At 51.3% G+C, this 16,587-nt stretch overlaps 1 protein-coding gene and 1 long non-coding RNA gene across 2 annotated transcripts in view; one reads left to right on the top strand and one right to left on the bottom strand.

Moving 5' to 3' along the window:
- The window catches only part of LMO1 (LIM domain only 1), a 133,411-nt gene extending 122,571 nt beyond the window's left edge, over positions 1 to 10,840 (bottom strand). Inside the window, exon 1 of the mRNA XM_037522614.1 lies at positions 10,237 to 10,840. The gene's annotated coding sequence lies outside the window, so the exon portion shown is untranslated. The remainder of the gene's footprint in view (positions 1 to 10,236) is intronic.
- Positions 3,979 to 15,623, top strand: LOC119255443 (uncharacterized). The gene is made up of 3 exons (XR_005127471.2): positions 3,979 to 4,135; positions 14,040 to 14,293; positions 14,762 to 15,623. It is a non-coding gene; the product is annotated as an uncharacterized LOC119255443 (long non-coding RNA).
- The last annotated feature ends 964 nt before the right edge of the window (positions 15,624 to 16,587 follow it).

Consider the following 16,587-nt stretch of genomic DNA (forward strand, 5'->3'; position numbering starts at 1 on the left):
CTCAGGTGGGCCCAGGAAGACCAGGTGCTGCTGCCTTGCAGAATGGGGAGAAAGCAGGGGACTAATGAAAAGGTTTCATCTCCACGTAAGAAACAACTTTTTAGCCATTACAGCATTCAATTTAACAGAAAATCTAAAAGGAAGACATCACATCAACTCTCTGTTTGTGGGCTTTGAAATCTGCCTGTAAAACCTCCTTGGTAATTAAGTAGAACGACTCCATTTTGCCATATAAGTATGGTTATCGCTCCTGGGTGGCTGCAATTAATATAAAAGCAGCTTAAAGAAGCCATCATCAAGGCATAATGAGTTTTTAAATATTAATTAATATGTTAATAACCATTCTAGGTTAAGGGTGAGGCTGTGGTGCCATTAGAGATGATTTTTGCTGGGGACCCAGGAATGCCTGTATCCTATGCTGTGTAACAGCCCCCCCCTTTCCTGGTGGGGCTTCTGGGGGAGCCAAACAGAACGGAAACCAGAGCTCTGCTCTATGAACAGCTGTGCGAGACCTAATGCCCCAGGCAGTGCTCTGAGTGACTGGACTGAGCTCGTGCTATCCGGTCTCCAGGGCACCTGTCACTTTCTCAAATTTGAATATGTGCTCTCAGGAGGGTCTGAGGAAAGAGCGAGAACCCCCAGGAGAAGCTCTGGGTCATTTCCCCTCCCAGGACATGAAGCCATAGGGGTGAGCAGAAGACAGGTGGGCACAGGACTCAGGGCTCATGTCGGGGTCAGCAAGACAGCATGAACCTGAGTTGGGATCCACTAAAGACGTGATCATGAGTCAGTGAGTGCCTTGGTTCTGACCCAGTAGGTAGACAATGCCATCCTTTGTCAGAAGTAGGGAGGACAGTGGTCAGGAGAAGGTCTGGCATGGAGGGGGAGGTTGGGGAAAGCATTTCTTTTCCCTATGGTCACCCAGTTTTTGTTCTCTTGACTTTCTGGTCTGCAAAACAGGGGCATGGCTACTTCCCAGGGGGGATGATCAGCAGCCCATCAACTCAGTTCTGGGCCTCTAGGTGAGGCCCTTCCACCAACACCTCCTAGAGAACCAAGGCCCCCAGAAACCTCGGAACGGGTTAGAAGAAGACATTAATTGGTGGAGGCAAGGCCACCCTACAATCCAGGTTCAAGATTTATCCCTCTATCTCCCCATCTCAAGTTATAACCAGCCCCGCTGTCCCAGGTAGTTCGGCCCAGGGCACAGGAGGAAGGCTTCAGGCGACTCGCACCTCAGAAGCCTAAGCAGCAATGCAGCTCCACCCCCAATCTGTACTTCTAATCCTTCTCTCATCGTTGCGTTCTTACAGAGAATGAATGTCCCAAATGAAATCCCTTTCTGTATGTTAACCCATGTGCAAAAGTTCTCCCTTTTCTCAGTTGCCTCATCAGAGGGGGACTTCCTTGGGGCCTCAGGGGCCGGGGGCATCTCTTTACCAGAGCTGCTTGGATGGAGTCCTCTGGCATACTTTCTAAAGCCGTGTAGCCCTAATGTGGCCTCTCTCGTTGGTGCCATTTCCCCTAAAACTCCAAATAAAACATCAGTGACAGCCCCAAGTCCAGTCCATTTGCAACCAAATGTGAGCACTTTAAGCAACAAATACTATTCTCCAGGCCAAGTGAGGGCTGATATTTCTGGTGGCGGCCATGACCACAGCCAGGTCCCGAGAGCCCTGGGGTAGGGACCCAGAGGATAAAAGACAGGTGTCCAGTCTACCCCCCGACACACACTGTGCGGCCTGAGCCAAACAGTCCCCTGCTGTGGGCCTCAGTTTCCCCTGCTGCAGACTGGGAAGGACAGCCCTGCCCACTTGTTTCCCAAAGCTGTGGGCACAACACCTGGAAAGCACTGGGTAAACTGTTGAGATGACAAAATGCTAGTTAACTGTGTCCCCTCCACCCACCTTCCTTCCTCGCCTTCTTCCATGTGGGTCAGTTCCAACAACAAGGTGGCGTCGATGAGGAAAGACCCCTGGCAGGCTCAGCCTGAGCCCCGACTATTCTCCACCCACCTTCTCCTCACCCTCAGGCCTTATCTCCCTTCCTAAACTTCCTCCCCCACCCCAGTGCCAGTGGATAAAATTGCCCAAGGTACCAGCCTAAGGTACCTACCAGTCCAGGTCTGAGTTCACAGGAGCAGGGCTATGGCCTGGCAGGCCCTCTGTGATGCTCAGCACCCAGCTCAGCGTGGGCCCCGCAACTGCCCAGGGACATGGAGAAATCCCAGAGTGCTGTGAGCCCCGGGCTGTCACCTTCTGTCCAGATGGTTTCCAAACTTGCTGGGACGAAGGGCTGAGCCCCTTCCCAAGGAGCAGCAGCTGGGGCTGCGGAAGCCAGAGGAGCCCTGCCTGCCTAGCAAGCCCCACATCAATTAGGCCCTGATTATCGGGGAGGGGGGCCAGGTGGGCTGCTGGCTGGACGCCGGCCCCTCCATGGCCGCAGCCTCGCTTTCCTAATTGGAAGCACAGCCTGGCAGGGCTGGGCACAGACTTCACGCAGGGAGAGGAGAGAGCCAGGCACAGCCCGAATGCTTCTGTTTCTGATCTCTTCTTGCGGGAAAAGAGCAAAGCTTCTGAGAGCTGCCCCCGGGAGGAAGGGAAAGGCAGGTTGAAGCAGTGGCTGCTGCCTGTTAATTGCAACTTCTGAGGCTTTACTAGGGGCTGCAGGGGCAGGTACGGGTGGGGCTCCTAACTTCCCTACACAGTCCCTTCTATCCCTGCCCCTGCCGGGCATTCAATGCTCTGAGCCCCTGATGGGCACTGGGGAGATCCCTGCAGTTTCAGACTCCACCCTGTGCTGGCAAGGCCACTGGCATTCAATTAGGGGTGATGATAACAGTGGAGGTTATTTAAAAGCCACGTGTAACTGAATGTGGAAATGTGGCCAGCACGACTGAACAGCCCGATTTGTAGTTTTACTTAATCTAAGTTCATTTAAAAAGCTGCCCGGGGTAAGTGGCTACAGTCCTGGACTGTAGGGATCTGGGCAGAAGTGAGAGTTGCTCCCAGGTCCCTGAGGGGGGACCTGAGGAATTCCCCTGACCTCATCCTCTCCTCCCACCAATACGGGACTTTCCTTGCTCTTCCTCTCTGCTGTGTGGGTCTCTCTCTCTTTTTTAAGATTTAACCATGCATACAAGAACCAGGGTACAGACCAGATGCGCGGGAGGGTGAGAGGATTCACCAGAGACAGAATGAGGAACAGAACAGGCAGATTGACTGAAATACACTGCTGAGGGGAGCAGCGGGCGAGACAGGAGAGGTCTGCTGCGCCATGTGAGTAGCTCCCTGGCCGGCCGGATGGAACCCGTGCTACAGAAGCTGCAGACAGCTTCACATTGCTGCGCTCAACCGCCTGCGCCACCAGGGGAGGCCCTGCTGGGTCTCGGTCCCAGGTCCTTGGGCAATGCTGCCCTGGCTTTCCAGCATTCAAGGATTGAGACCAGGAGCATGGCCTTTAGGGTCAGACAGACAGGAATTGAAACCCACACCTGCTCAGCCACTTACCAACAAGCTTTTCTGAACCTCTATTTCCTCATCTGTAAAATGGGTGATAATAGTAATACCCACTTAGGGTTATTAAATCAGTTAATGCCTGTGAAGCACTGAGACCCGTGTCTGGCTCGCAGGCAGTGCCCAATAAATAGCAGCCTTAGTTGTCATCACCGTCATCACCAGCACCATCATCGTCATGTCAGTTAGTGAGCAATACTCAGCAACGAGGCAGAGAAGGATTTGACAATACTTTTCTGCCCAGAGACTCCAGAACTTACAAATGCCATGTGGGTCATGTGATTCTCCCTGAGCAACAGACAGGAATGTCCATGAGAAAAGAAACCAATCGCAGCTCCCCCCAACATCAGGGAGAGATGCCCTTGCTAATGGAGGAAGTGAGTCCTTTCTGAGTGGATACAGACCTAACAATTGCTGCAGATTGGGGGGGGAGGGGAAGAGCACATGTTCCATGGAACCTGCCCACAGTTCCGGGAACAGCCAGGCATGAAGCTCCCTGCAGTGGGGACAGAGACAGGACCACCACCTGAAGGCCGCACACCCACGGCTGGCCTTGGGCCTGGAGCTCTTGCCCACAGCTGTCCTGTGGTATCTGGTGGTGATGGACTTTCAGGCGGAAGGTGAGTGGGTCGGGGGTGGAGTAGGGGCCCCTGAACTGCTTCAAGGTGATGTTCAAAGTACAAAAGGCAAAAGGCTTCTGCCTCAGTTGGCCAACCACACCTTTAGAATACTCACTTAGATCATGAACATATTAACTCCCGAAAAAGGCCGTCAGCGAGCTCTGGCCTGCTGCCAGAGCTTTGTGTTGACAGACGTAACCTGCAGATACCACGACCAGACCAGCCTTCTCACCCAAATGGAGCCAGGGAGATAACAGTGGGGACCTCCCAAAACTTAGCTTTTTCTTATAAAAATCCAACTCCAGCCTCTAAAAGGGAGATGGTTTCTCTAGGGTGTGAGCACGCTGTCTCCCAGAAATACCAGTTTTCTGAATAAACCTTGTGCCCCTAAGCCCAGCTCCAATTTCTTCTGTTTGGCTTCCAGACGACAGGCTGCTGAGCGAGGATACTCAGCCCCAATGCAGGACCCTGGCTGGGGCAGCAGGGAGAAGCAAGGAAGGCTTCCTTTTCCAGCTGCTAGTACCGAGGCCTTCCTGAGAGGAGGGATTACAGACAGGGAGGAGGAAGAAAACCAGTGGTGGAGGGGTGAGACTCGGAGGGGAGGAGGCAGATGAGGAGACGAGAGCACCGGAAGAATGCACACTCCCTATAAGTGTGACCTGCTGGGGGATGCTGGAGAAAGTCCCCTTGGCAAGAGCCCTTAAGTTCCCCCTCCCACTGCAGCCTAATTCCTGTCAGTCCCCAGTCCCGGTCTTTAGGGAGCCTGAAACCCCCCATCTCGGCTGGCTCCGGGAAAAAACATCAGCTGTCAGGTGGCTGGGCTGTGACTTACTGTTCTGGGCAGTGGTGGCTGTCAGTGGAGGTCCAAGCCCCTTGGTGGTGCTGGGATCACTCAGCAATGCCAGGGGAGCACTCTGGAGAGACAGGAGGCTGGCCTCAAGGTGACCCCAGGGTGGAGGAGCTGTCCCGAGGGAGAGGGGGAGCCCACACAGCTGGACTGCATCAGACAGAGGAAAGGCAGGGAGGATGCTGGCCACGGGGATCTGTGGAGGCCTGAGGTTGGGGTGCCCGCCCCAACCTTATGGCTCCGTCCTCTCCCCTGCCGCCCGCCCTCTTCTGAGCAGGGCTGTCATCAGACTCATTGGCTCCCAAGTTCTGAAATGAACTCTGCTCCAAGTAATTACAGCTCTTCAAGTTTCCGTCCTCTGTTTAAAGAATTCGTCCTCTCGCCCTCAATGCCCCATCAGCTCCCTAATTAGCAGCGCGCAGCGCGATTACACATTCTCCGCAGCTCGCTGGGTCCGGCCCCCTAATGAGTGTTTGTGGACAGCTGGGAGCCAGGCCTGCTGCCTCGGCCCCGCGGAGCCAGGAGTCAGGGCCCAGGAGTGCGAGCTGTCAGCTCCGTGATGGGGCTGGAGCTGGTCGCAGCCCCGCGGGCCTCCAGGAGGAAAGGCCTTGAAATATAAATGAAGATGAATATTCATATTTGGTTCAATAAGTGCCAACTATTAATATACATGTCTGTCGGGAAGAGGAGGCTGCACAGAGCCAATTCTGCCGGGCATAATTGGGCTCCTAATTCACAATTAGCCTTGAGCTCAGGCCTCTGCTCTGTCAGAACCTGAGTTGGGAACTGCCAGAGGAAGAGGTGCAGATCTGCAAGGAGGTTCACCCTGGGTGCTTCAGCCCTGAGACCCCTCTCTTCTAGGAGAAGGCTAGGGAGCAAAGAGATCTGCCACCCCCTCCAGGAAGCCCTCAGGCATAACAGGGAACTGCCTCCTCAGGTGGACCTCATAGTCACACTTGAACCGCACACATTGTTACCTGGGCCATCAGCTCAGAGAGCCCACACCCAGTGTGTAACCAGAGCTCCAGGAGATGTCTGCAGACACGTGGAAACTCAAGTCAGAAAACTACAGGGACTTGGTCAGCTTAGCTGCTGTGCACTCCATGATGCCTGACTTTAGAGCCCTCGTGGCCAAAGCATCTCCAGGCTTCCATGTCACTTAGCCTCTCTTGCATCACCAGACTCTGGCAAGACATTTTTGGTAGGGCACAGCTGCCGCCAGGCCTGCTCCAGCCCCTGTAAAGCCATGGAGCGCCTGCAAGTGGCTGCAGAGCTGTGCTCAGCATCACCCTCGCTGCTATGCCTCTCATCTCAGAGACAACAGAGAAGCAGACTTGAGGGTTTGGGTGCTGGAAGGAGAAGAGGGCAAGTCTGAGCCCTGGGAAGAGCCCACACCGGGGCAATGTGCAGAGCCCTGCCGAGCTCACAGCCCAGCACTGATGCCTCCAGCGCATGGGTGGGTGCAGGCACCAGGAAGCCACTGGCCCCAGCCCCAGATCTGCTCCGGGCAGAGGTCTACCACAGGGCCAAGTGTCTACAGCTTTGCCCTCCAGCCCAGGTCCAAATCTGTCGGGACTCAGACAGCTACAGTGGAGAGAGAAATGCCTGAGAGTATCTTAAGGTGATGCTAAGCACTCCTGGAGGTGGACTTTATGCTTGTTCAGCTTCATTTCTGCCTTAGCTCCTGGCCAGAAGCAGCTGGGAGAGAGAGAGGGAGCAGGCACCCTAGAAGACCTCATGTGACCTGGGCCTAAGGTGTTGCATTCTCTTAACAGCACATGCTGCCGTTATCTCCACTTTACAGATCAGAAGACTGAGGCACAGAGAGGTTAAGTTGGGAGTATAGACAGGAAGCCACAGCACAAACAAGACCAGTCACCTGTCTGATAACCCAAGGCCTGCAAAGCCGCAGTGCCACCCTCGGCCTGCAGGAGGTGGTGGCTTCCACCTCAGACCAGTGAGGGGCATTTTAAATGGATTTTCCCTCTCTTCTTCCCTTTCCCTCCTATTAGCCAAAAAATCAAAATTCAATCAAGGTATTAATTGGGGGCTTTTGGATTGAGCCCTGGAGACACAGAACCAAGAACCCCTGAAATGTGTTTCAGGTTGTCTGGGGTGGGAAGGGCTTAAATACAGAGAAAAGGTGGGCGAGTTCACACTCCGGACCACTATGCAAATTAGGCTAAAAATCAGTCACATCCCGACAGGTGTAGCGATATACCAATCAGGGGGAGAAGTAGTCAGGTGTTTTGCTGCAGTGTCTTCCCAGCGATGGGCGACTCTGGGTGTACCCGAGCATGAGGGGCTCGCCTAAACATGTTTGGGCACCTCTGGGGTGTGGCTGAGTCCTCAGGATCCCTTTTTATTATTTTCTTGTCACTCCCTTCCCTTCCTTTTATGTACAATTTTACCAAAATCCAGGAGGTGAGGTTAAGCAAGGTCTGAACTGGAGGCCCAAGGAAGCCTTGGTGGCCCAGAGCAGGGTGTCAAGCGGGTGTTCTCGCAAGACGAGCAGGACTTCCCAGGTGCCCCCCGCCTGGTGGGCCAGAGCACAGACAGGGTGAAGAGGCGATTCTTAGGCGAGGGGGGCAGTGGGAGGAGCCCTATTCCATGCAAGAGACAAATCACATACAGGTAGATCCGTACATGCATCTACTGCAAGCAGCGGGGTCCGTGCCTTGCACTGTGGGGGGTTAGGGTCACAAATAAGGAAAGGGAAAGACTAGCGTGTGCCCTGGATTAGAATTGGAGGTATATCTGTGAACGCACAGTTTTCAGTGGAAGACAGGTGAGAGAGCGCAAGTGTGGGCAAAAACAGATTAAATGTGATTTATCAATCAATAGCTCCATAATCATCTAGGCCTTAGCTCGAGCCCCAGAGAAGGCGGGAAGCAGCAACACACCAAGAGCAGAGGGCACTCCTTGCATCCAGACCTCACATCTGATGCATAATCACCTGCTAGAATGGCCAGGGTTCCTTGGAGAAGTGACTGATTCCAAGGCCGGAGCAGGGAAAGCGCGAGATAACCCTAGAACACGTTATTGTGCCGAAAAAGCAAGTGATGCTCAAGTAATGATGGGGATACAGCAAAAGGAAACAGAAGCCAGTTTGAGTGGCTCCCCCTGGCCAAATCTGGGGCAATTTGAACATCAAAATAAATAATGATAGCAGCAGTTTATAACCCATTGCATAAAATAGGAACCCATGAATCCATACTGACATAAATGAATAAATTGAAAATTTAATGAGAAATGGGATATTTACACAGTCTCAAAGTACCTGCCCACAGAGTTATTAATTACAAAGGGAGAAAGTACTTTTACGTGGAGGAGCCTGGCAGATACCATCTTAATCAAGTGATCAAAGTGAGCATCTGTAACGGGACATAGTGTGTGCACCACCTGATAGGATGGGGAACCCTGCAGCACTCCTGTCACCTGCCCAGGATGTGCAGCCCGATCCAAACCCCAAGAAACATGAGGTGAACCCAGACTGAGGGACAATCTACCAAATCACTACCTGTTATCTCAAAAGTGACAAGGTTGAGAGAGACAAAGACCTTTTCTATATTGAAGGAGATGAGAGAAATATGACAACTAAACAGGACTGATCCCCCAACCTGGATCCTTTTGCTATGAAGATGATTATGGGGCAACTGGTGGGTCTTGAATGGGCTCTAAAAACTAAAGTGTGAGACCAATGGAACCAAATAGAGAGCTCAGAAATAAAGCCACACTTATATGAACAACTGATCTTTGACAAAGGAGCAAAGAATATGCAATGGAACATGACAGTTTGTTCAATAAATGGTGCTGGGAAAACTGGACCTCCACATGCAAGAAAATAAAACCGGACCACTACCTCTCACGGTGCACAAAAATCAACTCAAAATGGATAAAAGAACTGGACGGACATAAGACCTGAAACCATAATATAGAAGAAAATATAGGTAAAACACTACAAGACAGATATCTCGGTAGCATCTTCAAAGACTCATCACCCAAAGCAAAGAAAGCCAAGGAAAAGATAAAAAAAGATAAACACCTGGGATTACATCAAACTGAAAACCTTATGCACAGCCAAAGAGACATTAACCAAAACAGAGAGACACCCCACTGACTGGGAAAAAATCTTTGCACTCCAGTCAACTGATAAGGGACTGATCACAAAGATATACAAAGAACTCACAGGACTCAACAAAAACAAAATAAACAATCCAGTCAAGAAATGGGCATAAGAACTTAAAAGACATTTCTCCACAGAGGAAATGCAAATGGCCAACAGGCATATGAAAAAATGTTCAAAGTCCCTTATCATCAGGGAAATGAAAATCAAAACCACACTGAGATACCACCTTACACCAGTGAGAATGGCACATATCAAAAAACAAACAACAACATATGTTGGCGAGGATGTGGTGAAAAAGGAACTCTCCTGCATTGCTGGTGGGAGTGCAAACTGGTCCAACCACTATGGAGAGCTGTCTGGAGGCTCCTCAGTCTACTAAAAACGGACCTACCATAGGACCTGGCAATTCCACTGCTAGGGATCTACCCAAAGGACACAAAAACATTGATTCAAAAGAGCACCTGTATATCTATCTTTATTGCAGCGCTATTCACAATAGATAAAGCCTGGAAACAACCCAAATGCCCAAAAATAGTTGACTGGATCAAGATGTGGCATACATACATGATGGAATATTACTCAGCAATCAAAAAAAAAAAACTCATGCCATTCGCAGCAACGTGGATGGAGCTAGAAGGAATTATGCTCAGTGAAATAACCAGAAGGGAAAATAAAAATATTGGATGGTTTCACTTATAACAGGAATATAGGGGAACACAATTTTTTTTAATCAGTGTGAAAAAATAGTACAAAACACAACAAAGCAAAACCAGACAATTATAAATCAGAGACATCCTGCAGGGGAGGTGGAGGGAGAGGGATCAGAGGGAGGGAGGAGCACAGGGGACTGAGGTGATGGTGCCCGGGGGTGCCTTGGGGAAGGAAATTCTATGGGGACTTAACCTGAGGGGGTGGGGGAAGAAAATATTGTTTAAAAAAAATAAAAATTATAAAAAATAAAATAAAATAAAAACTGAAGTGTGGGTATAAGGCGCTGGTGGTTACATAAGAGATTGTCTTTTGGAGAAATACACACTAGAGCATGAAGGAGCTGATGAATGCTGCGTCCTGTAGGCAATTTGTTTTCAAATGACTTGGGGGGAAAAAACGGTGATATGCACTCACCTGCCACTTCTCTGTAAAGCTGAGGTTATTTCTAAATCAAAATTAAATTTCACAAGGGCGGGTTCTGAGGTGAGGCCCAAAGTTGGAAAAAACAACTTTGGGTTGCGCGTGTTCTAGAGAAGTGCTGGATGCTCCCGGCAGGGCCTGCTAAGAGGAGGCCCCAGTGGGTCCAGGGTTCTTTCAGGCACTTGCCTTCAGCTGGCAAGAGAAGCCAGACACTGCAGGAAGATGTGGACGCCAGGATTTCTCTGGAGCGATCACACAGTGCTGCTATCCCCCGCACCTTCCCCAGCAGTGGACGAGCTGGCCAGTCCTTCAGAGGGTTGGGGGGCGTCACCTGTGTCCACTGAGTTTAAGAGCAGGCGCTTCACATCTTCCTGGAAAGTTTGAAGGTCAGAGACCCGTGGTCAGACGTCTGGCTTGATGCAAAGGGGTTTTCCCCTCAGGCTGACGCCAAGACCATCAGTAGGCCGCATTCTCATCCAGAATGTGGCTCCTTGGGGGGCCCAGCAAGTTCACTCTGGATTCTGGCACATGGATAAGGAGAGTCCGGAGCCCTCAGTGGGTTTTTCAGGCTTTAATGCTGTCAGGAACCAGGTCCACAGGTACACCAGGTAGGGAGGCTGGCTCGCAAGGGGCAGACCCGGGCCAGGCAGGGGGCTGCGAGGCAGGCGGGCAAGCGAGCCTCCCGGCCCCGCCACGAACCTTCACGCTTCCTCTGGACTATCTCTGGCATTCTCTTCCTGCAGCCTCGTGCTCCTCGTAGGGTCGACCTCTGGGTGACACTGCCCTCTTGCCCCGCCTCCAGGCTCAGGTGCGCACCCTCGGGCAGGCCCACGCCCGCCCGCCCGCCGGTGCTCCAGGTGTCCGCAATCAGGCAGGCGTGCCCCGCGCCCGCACTCCCGAGCGCCTTCGGCATCAACACCATCAAGGCCGCAGTGACAGCCACAGAGGTTAGCGGCGTGAAAAGCCTGATTAATTCATTTACCCTACAATCCTCTTCCGTTTCAGCTCTCACAGGGTAGGTTCATTCTTTGCACCTGTAATACTAAAAGCACCAGGTTGCCTCACCTTGTGGCCTCCTGCACCCCCACTAGCAACGGTCCAACAAATCCTTCTTATACTTTGATTATCTCTGACTTCCCTTTCTGCTGCTAACTGGAGAAAACGCTGTGATTAGGTCAGGCCAACCTGGATAATCTCTGCATTTTTAAGATCAGCTGACTTGGTACTTTAAGTACCTGCAACATCCCCTCACACCAGTACCTAGATTAGCGTTTCATTGGACAAGGAGGGGTCAGGAATCTTGGAGGTGGGGGGCCTTTAGAATCCTGTTTACCACACATGACCAAGTCCAAGACCTCCAGATGGGAAAATACCTACCTCCCCAGAAGAAAAACCATCTTCTATCCAGCACAGCATTCCTGGAAAAACCTCAAAATCCACGCATCTGTTGACCAGATGATCTTCATTAGACCTGATAGGACCCAGAAGACGTGGCCGGTCCTGGTAGTTCTATCCGTCCTCTTCTCAGGATGCCCTGGGCCTGCACCTGGTATCTGAGCTCCACCCAGACCCCAGGGACCTTCTGGAACCCACTGGTTTGGGTCCCTGTAGGTTGCTGTCCAGCCTTTATCCCACAGCCATACACCCAGGCCAGGCCCAGCCCCATCCTGCCCTCAGATCGCCCAAGACTCTCTCCCTATCTCTGGACAGAAGCTCAGGTCCAGCCCCTTCACCTGGCCCCTCTGCACACTCGCCAGAACTTTGCTCTCTGCTCTGCCCTCCACCTCCTTAAGCATGTTCTGCTTCCCACCCCCAGCCCCCATGTACCAGCCTCACCCAGCCTTCAGGCCTTTCACCACATTGACCTCTTCCTCTCCCCTGGACCTCAGGGCTCTTCCTCTCTGACCCCTTTATCCACAGCCTCCCAAATCCTTCCAAAGCCAGTTGGTCTCCTGGTTCTTTTTTTTTTTTTTTTTTTTAATAGAGGCATTTTTTTTTTTATTTTATTTATTTATTTGTTTGTTTGTTTGTTTTTGTTTATACATGCACTGGGTACAGTCAGAAGCGCGGGAGGGTGAGAGAATTCACCAGAGCCAGAGCAGGGAGCAGAGCAGGCAGAAGGACCGAAGTACACTGCTGAGGGGAGCAGCGGGCGGCAGGAGAGGTCTGCGCGCCATGTGGGACCCTCCTCTGGTGGCCGGGGAGCAGCCGGGGATCGAACCTGCTCTGCAGAGGCTGCGGGCAGCTTCGCAACCCAGCGCTCAACCGCTGCGCCACCGGGGAGGCCCTGGTCTCCTGGTTCTTTCAGCAGCCCCCAGCAGACCATGCCCTGTCTGAGCTCTGATCCAGGGCTGGGTGGAACACTCTCTGGATGGGTCAGGACAGGATGGGGGCTACTCTGGCCCCCATGTGGGGTGTTCTACAGGACAATGAGCTCCCCAAAATGCCAATGTTGCCCCACATGACTTGGATACCTGCCTTATAAGAAGGGGTCAGCCAGGGTAGCTGCCTCCAAGCCCACACACCCCATGACATCCACAGGGTCCCATGTCACCTTCTTGCATCCCTGCCCAGGCCACCTTGCCATCTGTACCTGCCCTGGCACTCCTGTCCACAAGGGTGTGGTTTGTGGGTAACTGCCCCTGTATCCCCAGGTGCGATATGGTTTGGGAGCATGTCTGTGGCTCCTGGGGCGCAGGGGCTGGGCTCCACTGAACAGAGGGTCAGGGCTGGGCTGGGGCTCTGTCTGTGCGCTGGCCTGGCCGGCAGAGGCGCGGGGAGGGAGGGCAGAGCGGCTGAGGGGCTTTGAGAACAAGGTCACAGCTCGGCAACCGAAAGCCAATGGAGCTCCTTCCATCAAGTTTTTAACTAGAAAAATAGTGTGCCCATTTCTCTGTAATACACCTCTGGGCTTTTTTATTATGACTTCATTTCCCCTTGTAATATTGGAACGTCTCTATAATTGTAAAAGTGTAATAGAATCTAATAGAATTTCATTTGGCGCCCGGAATGCTCCGTGCCATGGCCGCTCATTCGGAGTGAAATAATGATGTCTAATGCCCACACACGGCTCCCCGTGACCTTATTCAATCTTGGGGCTGATCGGGAAATATATTGATTCAATTATACACTGATGACAAATGAACTCAAAGAAAGAGGAAAAAAAGGTCAGCATATATTTGAAAATGTAAATCTTAGCAATGTCTTTGGGGTTCGCCCAAAAAAAAAAGGCCATTTCAAAATGCCATTTGTGGCTAATAGTGTGGCGTTCCAGGCTCAATAAGGGAGATGCCTTGCGTGGCTGGGAAAGCGTTAATGGGGTGCCACTTCTTTAGAGCCGGGATCAGGCCCAAATCTACCCCAGCGATTCTGCCTGTGTGCACAACCTCTCCCCAGCTACCTCTTCCAGCATCCGGAATTTCCTTACTCTTCTCCTCCCCTCCCCCTAGCTCCTGCCCTCCCTCCCTCCCTTCCTGCCTTCCTAAATTCCTTCCCCTGTCCCGGGGCTCCAGGGTGGAGGGGGCCTGTGAAAGGAAAAGCACAGCAGGTGGTAGGCGGGCGGGGAGGAAGGTGAAGAGCCAGTGGGCCACACTCCGGAGCCAGGTGGAGGGGACTAAGGAGTGGCCAGAGAGAAAGGAGGGGCCCAGGAGTGCTGGGGCACAGAAGCCAGGCAAAGGCAGAGTCTGACGGAGACAAAGAACAACTGTGTCAAAAATTGTCAAATTCTAGAAGGTGGAATCACCCGAAACTCCAAGGCATGCACAGAATTTCTCTAACTTAAACCAATATTTACTTAGGACTATCGTGTACACTATCTTGTACGATCAAGTACACAAATTCGAAATAGACAGCTGGAGGAAGCCTGTGCAGAGGCACGCATGCCTACGACCACCACGCAAATCAACACAGACTGTGCCCAGCGCCCCAGCCGCCCTCCCCGCGACGCCTCTGAGTTTCCAGCCCCGCCGCGCCCTGGGCAGCCGCTCTTCTGCTTCCACCCCACGTGTCAGGCTGGCGATGCCGCCTTCATGGCAGCGGGACAGCGATGCAGGTACCGGTCTGTGTCTGCTTCCTTCGGTCGCATCGAGTGTGCAAGTGTCTCCCGTGTCTCCTGGCCTCGCTTTGCACGTTAGTGGGGGCCGTGAGACCCTTCTTCTGCGGGTGGGAATCATGATGGCTCCACGACTTACATTTTTAATCAAAACATTAAAAACTCTTACTTTAGTTTCAAGTGTGTAGAGAAAAGACAAAAATTGTAGCATTAATACTCATCTAGTACAGTTTAATCAAAAACATTCAGAATCTTGGAAGTGTTTTATACGTCTTTGTAAAAAACTTAACAACTTATCAAGAACATTTTGGGTATTTTCTTTTATTTTTTTTATTTCTGTCGGGGACACCATGAGCCATTTTAACTAGAAGACGTACTTTTTTTTTTTTTTTTTTTTTTTTTTTTTAGTTAATCTGTGCTTTTATTTACTGGAAATTTATATTTTAATGTAGTGCTTTTTTCTTACAGCATCAAGAGCATTTTGAAGAGCTTTTGCCTCCTTTACAAGGAGTAACTTGCTTGTAAAAGTGTCTTTTGCCTTCATGCCTGCCTTTTTCTAAGTTTGAGTGAGCCTCCAACATCGTGAATTATCTCTGAAAGTTCCTTTAATCTGAAGTTTTTTTTGCAAGCGTCACTTCCTCTGAGACATCATGGTCCTTTTTGTCACAACTACTTGTTTCTCATTTAAGTTGCAAGTTTCACCTTCTCTGAGCGCCCTCGGCTGCGGGTCTAGAGTGGTGCCAGCATTCTGCCTGCCTCCGTCTTCTGTACTCCACTGATGTTTGATTGGAATTTCAATTCCAACATCATAGATTTCCATTTCTTTTTTGCACTTTCGACTTTATTGATTACTGGTTATGTAATATGTCATGTGCTTGTGTAACTTGGAGGCAAAGAGGCAACACCACTGCATGCTTTGCTGTCTTCCCATGAAACGTGCAGCAGGTGCCCAGTGGACAATTGCCTACAGACGCCAGATCAAACGACCCGATTGGTCACAGAACACGGGGTGCAGCTGCTGTTCACATAGTGACTTGTGGACTAAAATGATAGCAGGGACATTTGTATTTTTGCAATTACAGTTAAATGCCATAGTAACTAAAATTTGAACTGTGCAACTAGGAGACTAGTATTACTTCTCTAACTGCAGTAACAGATTGTGAAGTATTAGAACCACGTGAAATGAAGCCTGCCTATAGAAGTCTGCCCTGTTTGTTGCTATGTACTACTCCACTGTATGACTGTGTCATGGTTTATTTATCCCTTCGCCTGCTGATGGACATTTGGGTTGTTTCTGTTTCTATTATGAACGAGGCTGCTATGAACATTCTTGAGCTTATCTGTGTCAACTTGTACACTCAGTTGAAGATTACTCAGTTTCACCAATATGTTATGTGACCCCGGGCACAGAGCTTAGGGCCTCTGAACCTCACTATAAAGAGAGGGAATTCACAGGGTCATAATGGAAGTGGGATGGGATGAAAGACCTGCAGGGATCAGGTTTGCTCTTCCCTTCCAGACCCATTTCACAGAGAGGAAGATAGAGTCCAGACCCATAGGGACTTACCTGGGTCACTCACAGTAGGCCTTTCTGACAGCTTCCCTGTCAAGGACTGTCCTTATGGTTGTAGCCCTGCCAGCTGTGAGATCAGGAGTCTGCCTTATTCTGGGGTTCTCCTCACTGCTCTACAGTCACTTGGGGGCTAAGGTCAATTCAGGTGTGTGAGACTTTCCTCCTTCTGATACCCCAGAAGCTTACAGTGAAAGCTCAGCCCGGCCTGGCTGCCCCATTTAATTCTCATAATTAGCTGACAGCTCATTAGCAGTTCATTAGAAGCCCTGGAAATGCAGTGACAGTAACAAATTCAGTGCAACCAGGCAGTCTGGGGGTATCCCTAGGGACCTGACCCAGGTTGGGCTTCTAGAGAGCTACTGAGGATGAGCTCAGCCTCTATGCCCATGCTTGAATTCTGAGTCTGAATCTTAGTTCTTGGATCCCATTAAAATGCCCCCTCCCTGCCTGCTCACCTGCCCACTGCCACTCCGCCTCCCAGCCCAGCCCCTCACTAGCTGCAGGGCCCTCTGCTGCTGGGACCAGGTAGATAGGAAGGGGTCTCCAAGGCCTCTAGGGGGCCCCAGAGAACCAAACTCGCCTCCAAAAAAGGCACCAGGCCAGCCTGTGAAGCAGCACCGTGGGCCTGCTGTCCCCCCATCCTGGAGCTGCTCTCCAACACTCTTCTGGTCGGCCCTCCAGTCCTGGCCTCAACCTTCCAGTCTGTCTCCTTTTACCCAAC

This window comes from Talpa occidentalis, unplaced genomic scaffold (genome assembly GCF_014898055.3).
Source record: "Talpa occidentalis isolate TD23 unplaced genomic scaffold, MPIMG_talOcc4v2.1 talOcc4.3, whole genome shotgun sequence".
NCBI classification, from domain to species: Eukaryota; Metazoa; Chordata; class Mammalia; order Eulipotyphla; family Talpidae; genus Talpa; species Talpa occidentalis.